General features: G+C 39.6%; 1 long non-coding RNA gene across 1 annotated transcript in view; it reads right to left on the minus strand.

The window, feature by feature from the left end:
* Positions 1–258: 258 nt before the first annotated feature.
* The window catches only part of LOC121444297, a 56341-nt gene continuing 37752 nt past the window's right edge, over positions 259–18847 (minus strand). The window contains exons 4-7 of the long non-coding RNA XR_005973776.1: positions 4110–4195; positions 2157–2323; positions 862–909; positions 259–532 (exon numbers count right to left, since the gene is read on the minus strand). This is a non-coding gene — a long non-coding RNA (uncharacterized LOC121444297). The remainder of the gene's footprint in view (positions 533–861; positions 910–2156; positions 2324–4109; positions 4196–18847) is intronic.

Here is an 18847-nt window from a genome sequence, read left to right on the forward strand (position 1 = left end):
GGGAAGCCTAACTTAAAATTGACAGACTAGTTTATCTGCTAGAGGAAACTACAAAATATATTGCAGCATGTGGGTTTTACTGTCTGCTTCTAGTAGGACTGCCAGAGTCAGGGCAAAGACAATTCAGGGGGGAACGGTATTAAGACGTGTGGTTTACTGAAAAAATAAGCACAAATGAAGTATCAGTCTAAGAGGATGTCTTAGTTCCTTTTCTTGTGGCTCTGATAAAACACCCTGACAAAAGCAACTTCTGGGAGAAAGCATTTATTTTGGCAAACAGTGTGAAGGGACAGTCTCCTGTGGCAGGAATGCGGGTGGCAGGAACTTGTCTACACGTTACATCTGCAGTCAGGAAGCAGATTACGATGAGCTTGGGTGTGCAGCTGCCTCTTTCCTTCTTGAGCGGTTCAGGACACAAGGTCAGGGAATGGCACCATCACGATGAGGCTGGTTCTTCTCACCTCGGTTAACTTAACCACAGTACTCCCTCCCAGGCCTGCCCAGAGGCTTGTCTCTTAGTTGGTTCCAGATACTGTCAAATTGATAATCAACACTAACATCATAGATGGTACAGTTGTAATCATTAGTGCCATTGAAAGTTAAAAGTAAAAATAAATCAGCTTGGAAATTTAGAATACAGACTTCTGTACATTTAAATAACAGGTCACATGTTAGGAAAATCATTTGAGGAAACACAAATTAGATTCTGTGAGACACAGTTTGAGGTTAGTTCTTCATAATAACAGAAAGCAAGTGTTTTGCAATCACAATAGGAAATATTCCTCGAAAGTGTCTCAGGAATTAGTAGGTAAAAAAGGTACAAATTTAATTTTTTTTAAAAAAGAAATTATTTAGAATTACCTGGGGTGGAACTTTTTAGCTCACAAGATTGTCTTCTTCCTGGTTTTTCTTTGATAAAAAAATAACATAATTTGAAAACTGACTGTTGTTGAAGCATGCTTATTTGTCTGCATAACAATAAAATAGCTTTTATTCTGTAAAAAGTTGATACACTTATACAATCTCTATTGATCCTATCCTCTTAGGAATGATGGTTCTAAGAGTGTGAAAAACTGGCGTGAAGGTTCAGCTGAAGCAGCAAAACTTGTGCTTGTAAATGTATCATGCCAAAACTGTGTGAGTCTCTCCGGGGATTGGAGCAAAGCATTGTCAGAAGTACAAGGACATAGAGTGCTTGCTAATCTTTCATAAAAGATATTTCCATAGCCTTAGATATTGATGAATGATTAAGTAATAAGAAAAGTAACCTAGGATCAATTAATTGTCTGTTTTAAGGGGGATGGCCTCAAAGAAAATTAGATAAGAATGAACTAAAGACCATTTTCTGTAATGCGTAACTTCTGTATGAATTTATCCATAATTTACTCGATTGGGGAGGACACAGCAGGGAAAGTAGACAACATATTCACAATAAACAAGATGTGAAAACAATTTAAATATCTGGTGGATTAATGGATAAAGAAAATAAGGCAGGCACAGAAAGACAAATGTCACATAATATCACACATATGTAGACCCTAAAATAGTTGATCATATAGAAGGTGGTTATGAAGAGGTTACGGTGGTGAATGGTTGTGAGGTTGGTCAAGGGATACAAAATTTCAGTATTAAAATAGGGTGAGTAAGTTCATGAGATCAGCTATGCTATACAGTGTCTATAATTAACAATACATTATGTTCTTGAAAACACTAAGACAGTAAATGTTAGGTGTTCCTATTACAGAACGGCTAAATATAGGAAGTAATAAATACTAATTACTTAGAGTTAGTCATTTTATTATATATGTGTGAAATATAATGCATGTTTCAAAACATGCTGTACACATAAATGTAAAATTTTTAATTGTGGATTTGAAAAAATAAATGTGATTAAAGTGGCATGAGAATACCTAATTCCTGTGAAGGAGTATATTCTTATACTAATTATTAGCAGCTTAAAAGCAATGCATATTTATTACCTCACTTAATTTAAATCAGGCATCCAGGCAAGCCTTAATGGGTTCCTCTTCATCAAAGCTTTATCAGATACTAGTAAATTCATGACCAGATAATAAAACGTGATGTTTTTAGAAAGATTCAATTCGATGCAACCTGCTAGAGCCTCAGTTAGTTGTTGATTTTTGTCTAGACGATACCTGCATTTCCTTCTGAAGATGTGGGCCTCTCTATAGGACACAACATGGCAAAGTTCTTCGTCGGAATGAGCAAATGCGAGACCAGAAGTCTGATCGTGGCAGAAGGCACAGTCATATGATAATCTTGGAACTGGCATTTCATTATTTTTGACATTAGAAGCAAGTCACTAGGTCAAGCATTTATTGAAAGGGAGAAAAATTTATAGAATATCACTAACATGAAGTAGAATCCTTGAGAATGAACAAAGACATAAACACCATTGATTGGCCTACTTTCCAGAGCTTCACAGTGAAATGAAATATTAGATCTGTCCTAGATGAGTAATGATTGAGAAAATTCTACATTGGTACTTTGTCAGAAGTACTGGTACTAAAGCGTACTACTATGTTATCAATGAAAGAAGGCATTATCTGGAGATAGAACTATGTCTTCTCATGAATAAAACATTTACAAAAGGATAGAAGTCTCTTAATATATCAATTCTGATTGCTCTCTTCTGGAGTGAATCAACCTTAACACAGAAACAGAGAATCTTCTCCTGTCCCATGTCATGAAGTAGACTCCAACTTGAATATTCTAAGTATATAAGTGATACATCATTCAACTCAGAGACTACTTATATCCCCACAACAAATGATACTATGACAGGAAGGAACGTTGCTTCTCATAGTCATAGCATTTAAGTAGTGTCTTCTGAAATCTGTGTAGCATCTTTACTCAAAAAAAATTTTAGCAACTGTGCCAGGGACAGGGTCACAATGTGTCAGATAATAATAACATTTTATTGTGGATATATAAAAATTACCCGGAGCTGCAGGTAATTAAATGTAAAACAAACATTAATCAAAAATTAGGAATAAATGGGTAAATTAACTCGAGGCTGGAATAGCCTTTTGGGAACTTTGAAAACCATATATTAATTGTACAAAGCAACGAGCTTCACTCTGACATTGTCATCTACAAAAGTATATAGAATCTTAGAAAGCCAAAAACTCTAAATGAGTCGATAATCACGATTCATGTATTTTGCGGTAAATTTGAAAACATTTACACTGATGACATTTTAAAATAAAATCCCATTCTTTGTTAAGGTAAAATTATGTCATTTGCAGGGAAGTGGATGCAAGCGAAGTTATCATATGACATGAGTTTACTCAGACTCAGAAGGACAAATGTCACATTTTAAAAGTGTTTCTGTATCTAGATTTTATCTAGAAACATGACATAATGTATGTATATGTGATATTAAATTAGAAAGGGAACTGATGATGAATAAGAGGGACTGAAGGGAATAGGCAGGGCCAGAAAGGGGAATGGCATTGGATTAGGGAGAACACGGTTAAAGTCCATTTTATTGATTGGTTCGTCTCTGAAGCACTTGCTTTGCAAACATGGGGACCTGAGTTTGATTCCCCAAATTCACCATTAAAAAAAAGTATGGAAGCATGTGCTTGTAATCCTAGTGCTGGAGAGGCAGAGGCAGGAGGATTCTGGGCCTTTCCAGCCAGCCATTCTAGCTAATTTGTGAGCTTCAGGCCAATGAGAGAGCCTGTTACAAATGTGGTGGGTAACATTCTTGAGAATGACACCTGAGATTGTACTATGGTCTCCACATGCACATGGACATACAGACTCACACATGTGTGCAAAAGTATACACGCATATATAAACACACATGCACACAAATATGCACACAAGCATAAAAAGTACAATATCAAATAAACAAATGACAACATATCCTGGTATGGATGTGGGGAAAAGAAAACAACTTATACACTGCTTGGGGGAGTGCAAGCTGGCATGACCACTATGGAAATCAGTGAGGGGGTTCTCAAAAAATAGAAAATAGATCTACTACGTCATCCAGTTATACCACTCCTGGATTACTCAAAGGATCCTATATCCTATTACAGAGATACGCATTCATCTATATTCACTGCTGCTTTACTCACAATAGCCAGGAAATGGAAACAGCCACGACATCCATCAATTGATGATTTGATAATGAAAATGTGGTACACAATGGAATATTATTCAGCTGTTAAAAGAATGAAATTAACAAGTAAATGGATGGAGCTGAAAATAACCATTCTGAATGAGGCAACCCAGACACAGAAAGATAAACATGGCATGCTTCTTATCATTTCTAGATATTAGCTTTGAACGTTTAGATAGTGGTAGTTCATTTGGAATACCCACAGAGGTCAGGAATTTAGTAAGGAGTTATTAGGAGGAGGGTCTTTCAAGAGAAGGGGGTTAGAACACAGTGCTATAAAAAGTTAAAGATATATAATGGAACAAGAAGCATTACACTGCAGTGGAACATGGAAGGGGAGGGCAGATGATAGAATATGAGGAGGGATAGCTGACATGAAATGCCTTGTGAAAAAGCCATAAGGAAATCTATCATCATACAAGTATTATAAGATATAGCCATACAGATATATAAAGTCTTGTTAGAATTTTCCTACAATAGAGGTACAATACCCCAAAGAGACATCTCATGTTAGCAAACAAATCCCCAACACCAGGAATAGGTTACCTCTTTTTAAGTTGTTGGCCAATGGGGGTCACATAGTCCTCCCCCCAGAATAACAGACAATTCCAGTACTCTTGACTACCCTCCAGAACTTGCTGATTACGACCTGACTGTTACAGACACTGCACATTTGAGTCCCCAAACATGGAGAAATCACGGTGGTACTCACCTGGAACCTTCATCCCTATTGGCTGACTTTGATGGCGCTGGAAGGTGCTATGCCTACTGCTAGAAGAGAAAAGTAAACCCACAGTACCAGCCATCTGTGAAGCTACGAGGACTGGTCTAACCAGATATGACCTCTGGTGTGATGGTGGCGCAAATGTTAGGAGAGGATCTAAGTCCTGTTCCATGAAATGCTATCCATACCTGTCACCATTAAAAAGGCCAAAATCCTGAGTTAGATATGTCCTAGGGGAGAACCCCATACTATTATTCTGCTAAATGGACAATTCTTAGTGACTTTTCTTTCTTTTTTTTTTTTTTTTTGCTATTCCCATAGAGCAGAGCTTCTCTCAGCTCTCATCAGGGAAGCTTCTCCTTACAGTAGATGGCAGTTAACACAGACTCCCAGCTAGCCAGTGTGCAGAGAATAAGAGACTGTGTGGTGCTAAGCACTAAAGGGGTTTACATATTACACACACACACACACACACACACACACACACACACACACACACAAACGGCCAAGGCTCAGGGATCTTTGTGGAAGCAGCGGAAGGAATCGCCAGAGGTGGTTGATAACATCTGTTTTCCAGATACAACAGAGCAGTTGTACATACGGACTTACAACAATTGTGACCGACTGACTACTGCACAAGCTCCAGCCAAACAAAATTCTAGGACAAAGATGGGAAGGTGGGCACAAAATCCCACCAGTAGCTGAGGCGAGAGAGTCAGTTCTCTTGAATGAAGCAAGGTTGACCACATACCACTGTAGACCACACTCTGGAGACTAGCTAGGCTGCGCAGACTGACCTCGATGGAGAAAGATGAAGAAGAAAGAGAAGGAGGAGGAGAAGACTTCTCAAAATTGAGTGGGAAGGGATGGGATAGTTAAAGAGTGGTTATAGGAGGAGTTGGGGGCGGGTTAGGGTGAAATTGTCCAAACTACATTGTACAAAATTCTCAGATAATTATTAAAACTATTGTTTAAACAAGTACATTATATATTTGCATGCAAATGTCCTTATGGAGCTCAGTGGATGTGGAGTGTGTAAGAACACTCTCTCTGGAAGCATGAGTCCCCAAGTTCTAATATCACACAAATATACACATGGCCCTCACACCTGGAGCAGTAGCATTGAGGGACAGAAACAGGTGGGTCCCAGGAGCTTGCTAGCTAGCCACCTTAGATGAAACTGCATGTTGCTGGTTCAGTGAGAGACCCTGTCTTAAAAAATAAGGATGATCTAAAGGTCTTCCTCTGGCTTCCCCTCATGCATTCATGGGCATTTGTTCCTACCCTCATGTGGATGCACTGCACAAATGTACCCAGTCTCTCTCTCTCTCTCTCTCTCTCTCTCTCTCTCTCTCTCTCTCTCTCTCTCTCTCTCTCTCTCACACACACACACACACACACACACACAAACTTCATGAAACTCCATGCTGTGTACAATGAATATACACCAATAAAACATTAAATCTACTAAATATTAAAATTGAGCCTGGGGATATAGCTAAGTACTTCCCTAACATGCATGAAGCTCTGGGTTTGATCCCCAGCAACACAATGCGCAATAACAAAAATGACAACAATACCTCCCCCCTGCAAATGGCTGTGGTAGCCCTGCCTGTAATGCCATCACTAGGAGTGGAGGCAGGAGGATCAGAAGTTCAAGGTTGTCTTCAGATATATATTTTACAAAGTCAGCCCGGGATACATGAGAAGAAAGACAATGAGCAGAATATACATAATAAACTAAAATTAGTCCAAACCAAATGGGAAAAAATACATAAATCATTCCAAGAAACTGAAATGGTGGAAACCCTGTAAGTCTTATTAAAATTAGGAATGTTGTTCTCTGACAAAGATGTGCTGCCAATGACTAGCAAACTAACTACAAGGATTATCTATTGATTATATACTGGATGTATTGATCAAATAAGTTCATTCTAAACTGTATTTAAAAAAATTCCTAGTAATTAGTTTTGCCCGAAACACAGCAAAATCTATTCATTTTGTCCTATACCTGGAGACTGCATTCTTCTCAATACTTTATGTTGCACTCCTGCATTCATAGACACAAAAACACACATATTCACATGCACATACACACATGCACACATGAATATATATGTAAAATAGATTTTCACGAAATCTTTGCAAATTAAAAGCATAGAAGAGAAAGTTGTACACTACCCCTATACATACCATTCAAGCACCACACCTCAGCAGACTCTGGAAAGTAAACCTGAAGCTTACAGAGATACTGCTTTAAGAAGAAGTATGAAATTGTAAATACAAAATTATATATGTCAGTTAATTTTTATTCACAATGAAACTCATAATAATGCTTTACTTTTTTTTTCATTAAAAAAATTGAACTGGATGTGGTGGTGCATGCTTTTAATCCCAGCACTCAGGAGGCAGAGGCAGGTGGATCTCTGGCAGTTCAAGGCCAGCCTGATCTACAGCAAGTTCCAGAAGAGTGAGAACTACATAGTGAGATCCTGTCTCAAAAAATAGTAATTGAAATACAATTACATCACTTCCCCCTTCCCTTTCCTTCCTTTAACCCTTCCTATGTCTCCTCCTTCCAGTCTCTTCCATGTCCTCTCTTCACTCCCTCTCAAATAGATTGACTCTTTTTCTTTGAGTATTATTGTTACATATATATGCATAAATATATAAATATATGCATAAATATATAATATACCTTGCTGGCTAAAAACCAACATAAAATGTTAGAAAATCTACAAAAATACATATTAAATACATTTTCTGAAATCTCTTACTTTGTACTTGTGTGCTATTGCTCTTTGTTTCATATAAAAATTGCATAATATCAAATATCATTAACTTTTAGTTATTGATAATTGAGATATACAAATAATGAAAATTCATATTTGAGTACATGCTATAAATTAGGCACTACAATAAATTCTTTTCAATCAATTTCTATTTTTAAAAATACAAAAAATATAGCTCATGCATAATTAGTTTCAGAATCAGCTAGTAATATGACAGCCAAATCTAGGTAAAACGCCTGAATATCTACTCAGTCGCAAGTAACCATGCAACATAGAAAGTTGCATACAAAAAGCAGAATAATATTTTTGTGTAATTGAATAGTCTATGATATATAAAGAGGACATTCAACTTAACGTCATTTTTATTACATTACCTACTTTTCTTTTTGTTCATTCTTCTCTCATACAACACATCTTGACCACAGCCTCCTCTCCATCTACCCCTCCCAGTTGCTCCCACCTTCCCACTCCCCCAGTCACTTGCTCCTCTGTTTCCCTTAGAAAAGACCAGTTTTATTTTCTTTATAAATTAGTATACTTTGCTTAATTTTTGTTGTGTTTTGTTTTTGTTTTTCAAGACCAGGTTTCTCTGTGTGGATCTCTGTTCTGAATCTCACACTGTAGAGCTGACTTCCAACTCTCAGAGATCCATTTTCCTCTGTCTCCAGATGTACTGGAATTAAAGGCGCACACCACCAAGGCCTGACACTTTTCCTTAACTGTTTTTGTGACAGGGTTTTTCTGTAGCTTTGGAGCCTGTCCTGGAACTAGCTCTTGGTAGACCAGGCTGTCCTTGAACTCACAGAGATCCGCCTGCCTCTGCCTCTTGAGTACTGGGATTAAAGGTGTGTGCCACCACCGCCCAACTTTCTTAACTTTTAAATTATAAACTTGGTACTGGTATCATTTGGAATTCTTTTCTTTTTTCTTTTGGCGGGGGAGTGAGGAGTATCGAGACAGGGTTTCTCTGTGTAGCTTTGGAGCCTGTCCTGAAACTCACTCTGTAGAGCAGGCTGGCTTTGAACTCCCAGAGATCCATCTGCCTCTGCCTCCCGAGTGCTGGGATTAAAGGTATGAGCCACCACCGCTTGACTGGAATGTTTATACACATATGTTATTATACTTTGTGTTTTTTTTAAAAAAAGATTTATTTATTTATTATGAACACAATGCTCCTCTGCATGTATGCATGCCTGCAGGCCAGAAGGGAGCACCAGATCTCATTACAGATGGTTGTGAGCTACCATGTGGTTGTTGGGAATTGAACTCAAGCCCTTTGGAAGAACAGCCAGTGCTCTTAACAACTGAGGCGCCCTTCCAGACCCTGTACTTTGCTCTTGTTCACTGTTTCCTTAACTATCCTCTCCCATTCCTCTCGTTCTCCATGGTTAGTGGTCCTTTTCTTTCCCCAAGTCCCTTCTCCTTTCATGGCATATGCATTTCATTTCCCTTACCCTTTTAGGGTTCATTTTTACCTCCATGCCCCCATGCACAATTTGTAATCTTGGTGGTGTAATATGAGATAGATATGCAGTATCTGTCTTTTTGAGGCTGATATATTTCATTCAATATGATTTCTAATTTTTTCCTTATTCTTGAAAATGCCAGGATTTATTTAATTTTTCTTTATAGCTGAAACATTTTCTAGAGGTGCATATACTACATTTTCTTTAACCACAGAACAGTGGATAGACACCTAGGATGATTGGTATTCTTAGCTATTGTAAATAGAGTGGCAAAAAATGGATATGAAAATATCTTTGGATATATGCCCAGGAGTAGTGTAGCAGGGTAATATGATAGTTCTATTTCCAGATTTCTAAAGAATACTTTTTATGTGTATGAGTGCTTTGCCTGCAAATATATCAGAGCCCAGAAGAGGACATCAGCTCTCCCGAAACTGGAGTTACAGACAGTTGTGAGCTGCCATATGGGTGCTTAGGATTGAATCCTGGTCCACTAGAAGAGAAACCAGTGAGTGCTCTTAACTGGTGAGCCATCTCTCCAGCCTCTAATTTCTAGCTATTGAAAAACCCTTTCCACTTGCACTGGCATTGAGTATGGCTTCCTCTTTTTTCCACACCCACACTAGCATCTGTTGTTTTTTGTTTTCTTGAGATCTTCTGACTGGGATGAAATGAAATCCCTAAAGCAGTTCTAATTGGCTAAATTTTTTTATTGATACGTTTTAATTTCTAAAATTAAAATATATTTGATGGAGGAAGGTCATTGGCTAATAAAGGCACTGCCCTGGCCCATTTTATTGGTTAGAGGATAGGTGGGAGGAGTAAACAGATCAAAATGCTGGGAGGAAGAGGAAGTGAGCTCAGAGACTCTACCGCTTTCCTCTCGGGAGCAGACGCCTCAGAGAGAGACACCATGCCCCGCTCCCGGGATGAAGCTCCGACCCAGGATGGACTAGGCTAGAATCTTCCCGGTAAGACCGGTTCTCACAGATTATTAGAAATGGGCTAAATTAATATGTGAGAATTAGCCTAGAAGAGAATGGGCCAGGCAGTGTTTAAAAGAATACAGTGTCCGTGTAATTATTTCGGGGCATAAGCTAGCCGAGCAGGCAGCCGGGGTGCTGGGGACACAGCCCCGCCACCCTTATTACTTCATATGGCGCCCAACGTGATGGACTAAACCCACTTAAAAAACCTGAGAAGGCTTAAAAATAAGGGAGAGAGAGTTTAACACAGATTTTTGCTGTTTGTTGGTGGCATGCTGTAGAGAGATTTCCTGATTCGGCAACAGTAGCAGAAAAAACGCTGTGTCATTTTAAAGCGCGACTTCCTGGGGCTGTGCCGCCATTGTGATCTCTGTCTGGCTCCTGTGGGAGACAGAGCTTTTGAATAGAGCATTTGGAGTAAAGTGCTACGATTTGTTTGATGGCAACTAGACTCGCTGTGTTCTCTGGTCTGCTCTGCTTGCCAGAGGCAAGCAAGCGCCTCATCTAAGAGAGGCTTCCTGACTCAGCTTTAGCTGCAAAGCCTGCAGCTCATTAAGAGGTTCTGCCACGAAACACTTAAATGGTGTTGACGAAAAGCTGAACGCATGCTTTTCGGTTTTCAGTCGTAGCAGGAAAAAAGCTGCACCGTTTAAAAATGCCGGCTTTCTGGGCTGTCCTGCCAGGACAAACTCTGACTCTTTTACGCAGGCGGTTTGTGCGGTTTGCAAGCACAGGCTGCTGAAGCTCGCTTGCTGGCTACAGCCAGTACCTCAGCCATGAGGCTGGAAAGCTAAGGAATGGGCTGGATCCAGCCGGCAAAGCCACGCCTTTAATCCTACTGAGATTGCTTGGTAAATTAAAGATTCATGTGGTCAGAAAAAGAGAGATATACAGTAAAGAGAGATTCAAAGGCAGAGAAAATTTCTGAATGGTTTAAAGTGTGTTAAAAATATATGCAGACTAAAAGTTGAAGTTCTTAAAGTAACAAAAAAAAAAGGAAGAGAGTTGTGTGTGGTACACACCTTTAATCCCAACACTTGGTAGGCAGGGGGAGATAGACCTCTGTGACTTCAAGGTGTGGTAGCACACGCCTTTAATCCCAATGCCTGGGAGGCAGAGACAGGCGGATCTCTAAGAGTTCAAAGACAGCCTGGTCTACAGAGTTACTTCAGGTCAAAGATACAGAGAACCTGTCTCAAAAAGCAAAAAGTTAAAAGTAAAAATAAACGAAATAGAGGTTAAAACAAAGCTGTACAAAGATGGAAAATACACAGAAAATTTTGATACTGTATGCTATTGTGCTCTCTTTAAATTGTTTGAATGCTGAGGAAAGAGTAAAAGCTACTAAAAGATATTTATTTATAAATGCTGCTAAACTAATCCGACATAGATATTTTGATGCCTTGACTTTGAAATTTGGATCTAAGGACATGATGCTTTGGAAAGGAGTTTCTTATTTTGTTTTCACAGAGGATGAGACGCTGTTCATTTCTTCTATTCCGATTTGGTATGATGGACCACGTCCTCCTGAAGGGTTGCAGTGAACATCTTCAGAAAATTGCTTCGCTCAACTGCCAACTGAGATGAAACTAGCACACAGGTTATACCATGAAAGACCTAATTAACGACGCCCCCATTCAGCAGGAAGCAGTTTGGAGAGAAATAACTGCGCCCATATTCCCAAATATTGTTTATAAATGTTCTTTTACATTTAAAGGGGGATATGATAGAGATATGAATAATTTACATTGATATGGATTTTGTTTTAGTGATTTAAGGTCAATTTTGTTATATGTATATGTGTTTCTGATCTTGATTAAGGAACTGTGATTGTGTAGTTCATTTAAAAATTTAATGTATAATTAGAAATATAGATTGTTAATAGATAATCATAATAGTCAAGTTTGTAGTCATGTTAGTTAAGATTTTCTAGATGTACATAGATATATTTTAGATAGGCATTCTTCATATTTTTCAAAGATTATAGAATATGGCATTTTAAATGTTTTAATAATTTAGGACTTTTCATGACAATGAGACACTCTGCTCCTGGCAGCACCAATCTACTTCAAGAGGAAGATGGGCATCGAAGAGGATCCTTATGGAGTTTGATAGCCATTTGGGCAAGAAACTGCTCTTGCCTGGACTATTGCATAAACTGGACACAGAGAACCCGCAGAGAGAGGACTACTGAACTTGCCTAAGGTGAGATGATCTTTCGGGGTTCCTGATTCATGAAAGAGTCTGCGAGACATTCTGCAGGACACAACAGATAGAGACTGAACTGACTTTGAATTTTCCTGCTTTATGGAAATGTCTGCTGGATACCATGGGCCTGAAGGCTGAAGATGGATGCCCCAACGGTACAAAAGAACTTTGGGTGACTGTCCAGGCAGCGAGATGTCTTTGTCATTTCTAGAGTTTGAAGTTTCTTAGTTCTTGTTTACTTAGGTAATATATCTTTCTGGAGTCTTTGATGGAGTTAAGAATAATTAGTTATAGTTATAATTTTCCTTAGTTATGATAAAGATTATTGTAACTTTTACTTGATAACTGTTTTGTTATATGTAATTTTGCTATGTTAAAGCCTTTTTTTTGTTTAAACCGAAAAAGGGGAAATGATGGAGGAAGGTCATTGGCTAATAAAGGCACTGCCCTGGCCCATTTTATTGGTTAGAGGATAGGTGGGAGGAGTAAACAGAACAAAATGCTGGGAGGAAGAGGAAGTGAGCTCAGAGACTCGACCGCTTTCCTCTCGGGAGCAGACGCCTCAGAGAGAGACACCATGCCCCGCTCCCGGGATGAAGCTCCGACCCAGGATGGACTAGGCTAGAATCTTCCCGGTAAGACCGGTTCTCACAGATTATTAGAAATGGGCTAAATTAATATGTGAGAATTAGCCTAGAAGAGAATGGGCCAGGCAGTGTTTAAAAGAATACAGTGTCCGTGTAATTATTTCGGGGCATAAGCTAGCCGAGCAGGCAGCCGGGGTGCTGGGGACGCAGCCCCGCCGCCCTTATTACTTCATATATTTCCATAATTCCCCCTTTCCTTTCTACCCATGACACCTCAGCAATACAGATACCTAACCAAGACCTGAACAAGGACAATACTAGTAGATATATATATATATATATATATATATATATATATATATATATATATATACTGAAGAGTAAAGGGGAAATCTCACAGGCTTCCACTCCTAGACAAAGAACTAAAACAGCCAATGGCTGCTGAGGGAGGGAGAATTAGTCTTCCCTAGGGATGAGCCTCTTAAGTAGTCAGCCCTGAAATAATATACATTGAGAACTTTAAATTATTAATTATGGATGCTGAAAAACACTGTTTAGGCAGTTCTATCATCAACAGAAAAGAATGTATCTCCCAGTTCTATTTAACTGTGTTGCATGTGTAATTGGTGAAGAATCTCAGCACATAAGAATACATGTAATACATTAATTATAACATTCGGGTTAAACTATACCCTGCTTTTAAACAGGGAGTTCTTTCTTTCTTTCTTTCTTTCTTTCTTTCTTTCTTTCTTTCTTTATCTATCTATCTATCTATCTATCTATCTATCTATCTATCTATCTATCTATCTATCTATCTATCTATCTAAGGATTTCTGCCTCCTCCCCGCCACCGCCTCCCATTTCCCACCCCTTCCCCCGATCAAGTCCCCCTCTCTTATCATCTCGAAGAGTAATCAGGGTTCCCTGACCTGTGGGAAGTCCAAGGACCACCCACCTCCATCCAGGTCTGGTAAGGTGAGCATCCAAACTGCCTAGGCTCCCCCAAAGCCAGTACGTGCAGTAGGATCAAAACCCCACTGCCATTGTTCTTGAGTTTTCAGTAGTTCTCATTGTCCGCTATGTTCAGCTAGTCCGGTTTTATCCCATGCTTTTTCAGACCCAGGCCAGCTGGCCTTGGTGAGTTCCCGATAGAACATCCCCATTGTCTCAGTGTGTGGGTGCACCCCTCCCGGTCCTGAGTTCCTTGCTCGTGCTCCCTCTCCTTCTGCTCCTGATTTGGACCTTGAGATTTCTGTCCGGTGCTCCAATGTGGGTCTCTGTCTCTGTCTCATTTCATCGCCTGATGAAGGTTAATATTCAGGAGGATGACTATATGTTTGTCTTTGGATTCACCTTCTTATTTAGCTTCTCTAGGAACGTGAATTATAAGCTCAATGTTAAACAGGGAGTTCTAATTGGCTAACTCTTAAAAACTTTTTCAAATACTTTTTGATATTTTACTTCTTTTGAGAACTGTCAATTCAGTTCATTAATCCATTCAACAGTTGATAATTTGATTGTGTGTGTGTGTGTTTAATTCTCTAGTTTCTAAAAATGTATTCTACTAATCCCCTATTAGGGGTATTTGGATTGTAATTTTAGCTATTAATCCCATATCTGATATATTTCCCCCTAATGTCTTTCATGGCAAGTTAATTATGTATATATAGGAAAGCTACTGATAAGCATGCTTTGGTTTTGTATAGTGCTCATTTGCTGAAAGTAGTTGTCTGGTCCAAATTTTGTGACTGAGTCTTTAGGGTCTTTTAAGTACAGGATCATATCTTCTTTGGATATGCATAGTTTGACATCTCCATTTCCTATTTCTGTACCTTTTATTTCTTTTCTTATTATTTTTTGTTGTAGCTAAACCATCACAACCATATTCAATATAGTAAAGAGAGTGGACACCCTCGGCTCATTCTTGCCTTTAGAGGAAATACTTTCAGTTTCTCCCTATTTAGCACAGTATTTGCTATAAGTTTGTCATAGACAGTCTTTATTATGTTGAGATGTGTTTCTTGTATTTCATGGCTTTTGAAGGCTCTTGTTATAGAACAATGCTGAACTTTGTCAGTCTTGGTCTATTGACATGATCATGTAATTTCTCTCCTTGAGTCCATTTATGTACTGTGTTAAATTTATTGTTTGCATACATTGAGCCTACCATACAGCTCTGCGATGAAACCAACTTGGTCATGGGTTATCCTACCATAACCATGTTAATGAAGTCATGAATTCAATTTGCTAGGAGTTTATTGAGAATTTTGATTCTTGTGTTCACTGCTATTTGGAATTGGTATATAGCTTTCATTTTCTTATCTTTCTCTGGTTTTGAGTGCAGAGCAATACTGAGTTTACAGAGTGTGTTCCGTGTGTGCCTTCTGCTTCTACTATGTGAAGTAGTCTGAGGAATGTTGGTAATTAACTCCCTAAAGGTTTGAACGAAGTGGTACTTGGGCTGGCCACGGGTTTTTTTTTTTTTCCCCTAAGAAAACATTCAGTACTTCATTATCACAGTATTGTTTCATTTTCTGTTGCTGTGATGAAACAGCGATCAGAAACAATGTGGGGAGGACAGAGTTATTCCATCTTACAGCTTGCAGTCCATCATGAAGGGAAGTTGAAGCAGGAACTCAAGGCAGGAGCCTGGAGGGAGGAACTGAGCAGAAGCCACAGAGGAACACTGCTAACTGGCTGCCTCTCCATGGTTTGTTCAGCCTGCTTTTTTCTACAACCTAGAAGCACCTCCCCAGGAGTGGTACTGCCCATAATGTTCTGGGTTCTCCCACACCAAGGACTAATTAAGAAAATGTACCAGAGGCAGTTAAAATAAAGAAACAAACAAAACAAATAGGTAAAATAGGAAGAAAAAAAGCTAACAAATGTATTGGACAAATTTCTTTCTCAAACCTCAAAACTTGTCTACTGCCAATTATATGACCAATGGAGGAGAGTCAGTTGAATGTGTGAGCTTTTGTCTTTGCTATGGATTATGCTGCAGTTGAGCCTGTGATGTATGCACATTACAGCTATCTTCATCTCATATAGTTTCCCTTCTTTACATACCAGGGGTCAGTACCGCCCATCCTTAGCTCTCCAGTGTGTGGGCTAGGCAGGTTCTCTGACCCTCTCAAAGTTTCCTACATCATGTCTTCTTGTGTGGCTACTGTTCTGTCTGGGGGCACTGTCTCCTAAGTGTGTTGGAAATGTGAAAAGCAACCACAACAACTGAGATGATTTTTTTTTATGGGCCGAGGAGCTGGTTTCATAATTCAATATCTCCTAAGTACAAATACCCTGTTGCAGCATGTCCTCAGAGTTGTCAGACTCTGTTATCAGTGAAGAGTAGACACATGGCTCAAGAAGATGATGCACTTGCTGACCTCAGACTCAGGGCTACCGAATGGTCACTGTGTTTTTTTCAGTTTATGAGATCTGCTCCAGGCCACTGGGAGCAAGGCTACATACTTCACTGTTTAAGCTAAGCCACCTGCACCTTTGCATGATAATATTGGGCCCCCTGTCCCCCACTTCTCACAGCTACCACTCAGGTCTGTGTCATGCCCTGGGGTTTCCTGACTTGTGGTTGTTCCCTGTTCTCAGTACTGACCTCCCCCCCCCCGACTGGGGCGGGGAGCTCATTCTTAAATGATGGATTCTTTCTCAAGGTGGTATCTCAGCACTGTTGTATAGACTGGCAAAATGAGATCTCTATCCTTTGCTAACTCATCTGCTGGAGGAAACACTGTGTCACCAAACTCTCAGCATGACTTGAGGCTCCTGAGCTCTGTGGACTTGCTTCAAGCACAGTCCTGCCAATGGATGTGCACCAGGCTCATCTGCTTGCCTTCCAGAGCATCTGTTTCCTTTCTCCAGTTTGGCGAGTAGCCCAGCTGGAGTTGCATTCTGTTTGCCTTGCTGGGTTGCCCACCCTTTTCTCTGTGTTCTTTGGCTACCCTAATATTACCTCTGTGAGTTTCTGAAGCTCACCCACTTTGTGGAATAAAATCCTTTCTTATTCAGGCTTGTCCTTAGCCAGGCCATGCAGAATCAGGTTTTGGCCCTCCTTATTACTCCAAAGTCTAATAGCATTGTAATTGTATATGAAAAGTAAAAGGATTAAATGCTATATCATGTGAACATTTCTATTTGAAATCATTTATGGTGTGTTTGAGGAGTGATTTACATTGCTTTCAGTGGCAATGGTTTTGAGAAATAGTGAGATCGGTTAAGTTATAAGCCTGTAGAAATTAGATATACAGATAGCAAGAAAACACTATTCCTGTGCTAAAATACACACATACACAATCAAGAGAGACAGACACAGAAAGAGAGAGAGAGAGAGAGGGAGAGAGAGAGAGGGAGAGAGGGAGAGAGGGAGAGAGAGAGAGAGAGAGAGAGAGAGAGAGAGAGAGAGAGAGAGAGGTGTAAAAACAATCTCATTTGGTTAAGTAGATCCAAGAATTTGGAATGAGAAATGGCAGTTTGAGGAAGTGATAAAAGAAAATGAGAAATTAAAAAATGGCCTGATATTGTTGTTGAGACCAAAATTTCTGAATATATGCCTCACCCTTATTAGTCTCTGAATGAATAAATGTCTCTGCCTTACAAGAATATCCTAAAAAGGCTAAAGAAACCAGGCATGCTGGCGCAGGTGGATCTCTGTGAGTTGGAGGCTAGCCTGGTCTATAGAGTGGGTTTCAGGACAGCCAAGGATTCACAGAGAAACCCTCTCTCAAAAAGTGAAAAAAAAAAAAGCCTAAAGAAAGTCACCTTTGGCCGGGCGGTGGTGGCGCACGCCTTTAATCCCAGCACTCGGGAGGCAGAGGCAGGCGGATCTCTGTGAGTTCGAGTCGAGGCCAGCCTGGTCTGGAAGAGCTAGTTCCAGGACAGGAACCAAAAAAGAAAAAAAAGAAAGTCACCTTTACCATTCTCCTGAAGTCATTATTTAGGGACATGTGATATCTCAATTTCATCTGGACAAAAAGACAATAAATTCTGGGATGCCCATCAGTCGGAGGCAAATTCTACAGCTGTCCTTCAGTTTCACCATGCATCCGGTACGGGGACTCCTGAGTGCCAACCAAGTCTTTCTGTGAACAGTGTTAGGCTTAACTACTTCTCTGTTAGGATTAATTATTAACTAAACATGTTAAGTTTACTATTTTTCTCCAGGAAGCTGTGAATTTGTGACATAAATCACCAAAGAGCTATTGTCACTAGAAAAAGTAAAGATTCCTGTGCTCCTCTGCCTTGCCTGTTTCACATAGTCAGCCTCTAGTGTAGAAATGGCTTGTTGTTGCCTTCCTGAAGCTTTAGGAGCTTCAACACTCAAGCCTCAGCTCAGTGCAGAGAATTATGGATTCTAGAGGTTCTGCCTATATCACTTTTCTTTCTCATTTCTCTTCTCATTTTAGTTTCTTTGTGTGTGTGTGTGTGTGCATGTGTGTATGTGTGTGTGTAAGGTGGGACATGATCTCATTCTGTAGTCATGGCTGCCCTGGAGCTTACTATGCAAACCGAGTAATCTTGAGGTCAGAGAGAGCCTCCTCTCTTCTGGGTTAAAGGTGTGTGCTACTGTTAACATCATGCCCTATTCATATTTTCAAAGCAGTGTAATTCACGGCCTAGCCATAGATGAATGAGAAATGCCAAAATAGAACAACCAAATCAATGATGTGCACACAAGCCAGCATGAACTAAATTTTTATATTGACATCCCCCAAGTTGTTTTGATAGACTCAGTCAGCTTACAGAGTAGTTCTGAACATGGAAGGAATAATGGCATGTAAGAATTATAAAATCTAAAATGTTCTCACTTCATCTTGCCCAAAACAGCAGCATTTGGTAGGAGACAGAGTGGTAGACTACGCTAATAACCCTGGGATTGTCCCTGTGGTAAGATATGTAGTACCTATGTGATGAAGG

This window comes from Microtus oregoni, unplaced genomic scaffold, assembly GCF_018167655.1.
Source record: "Microtus oregoni isolate MIOR12 unplaced genomic scaffold, Mior012 000121F_000, whole genome shotgun sequence".
Lineage (NCBI taxonomy): Eukaryota > Metazoa > Chordata > Mammalia > Rodentia > Cricetidae > Microtus > Microtus oregoni.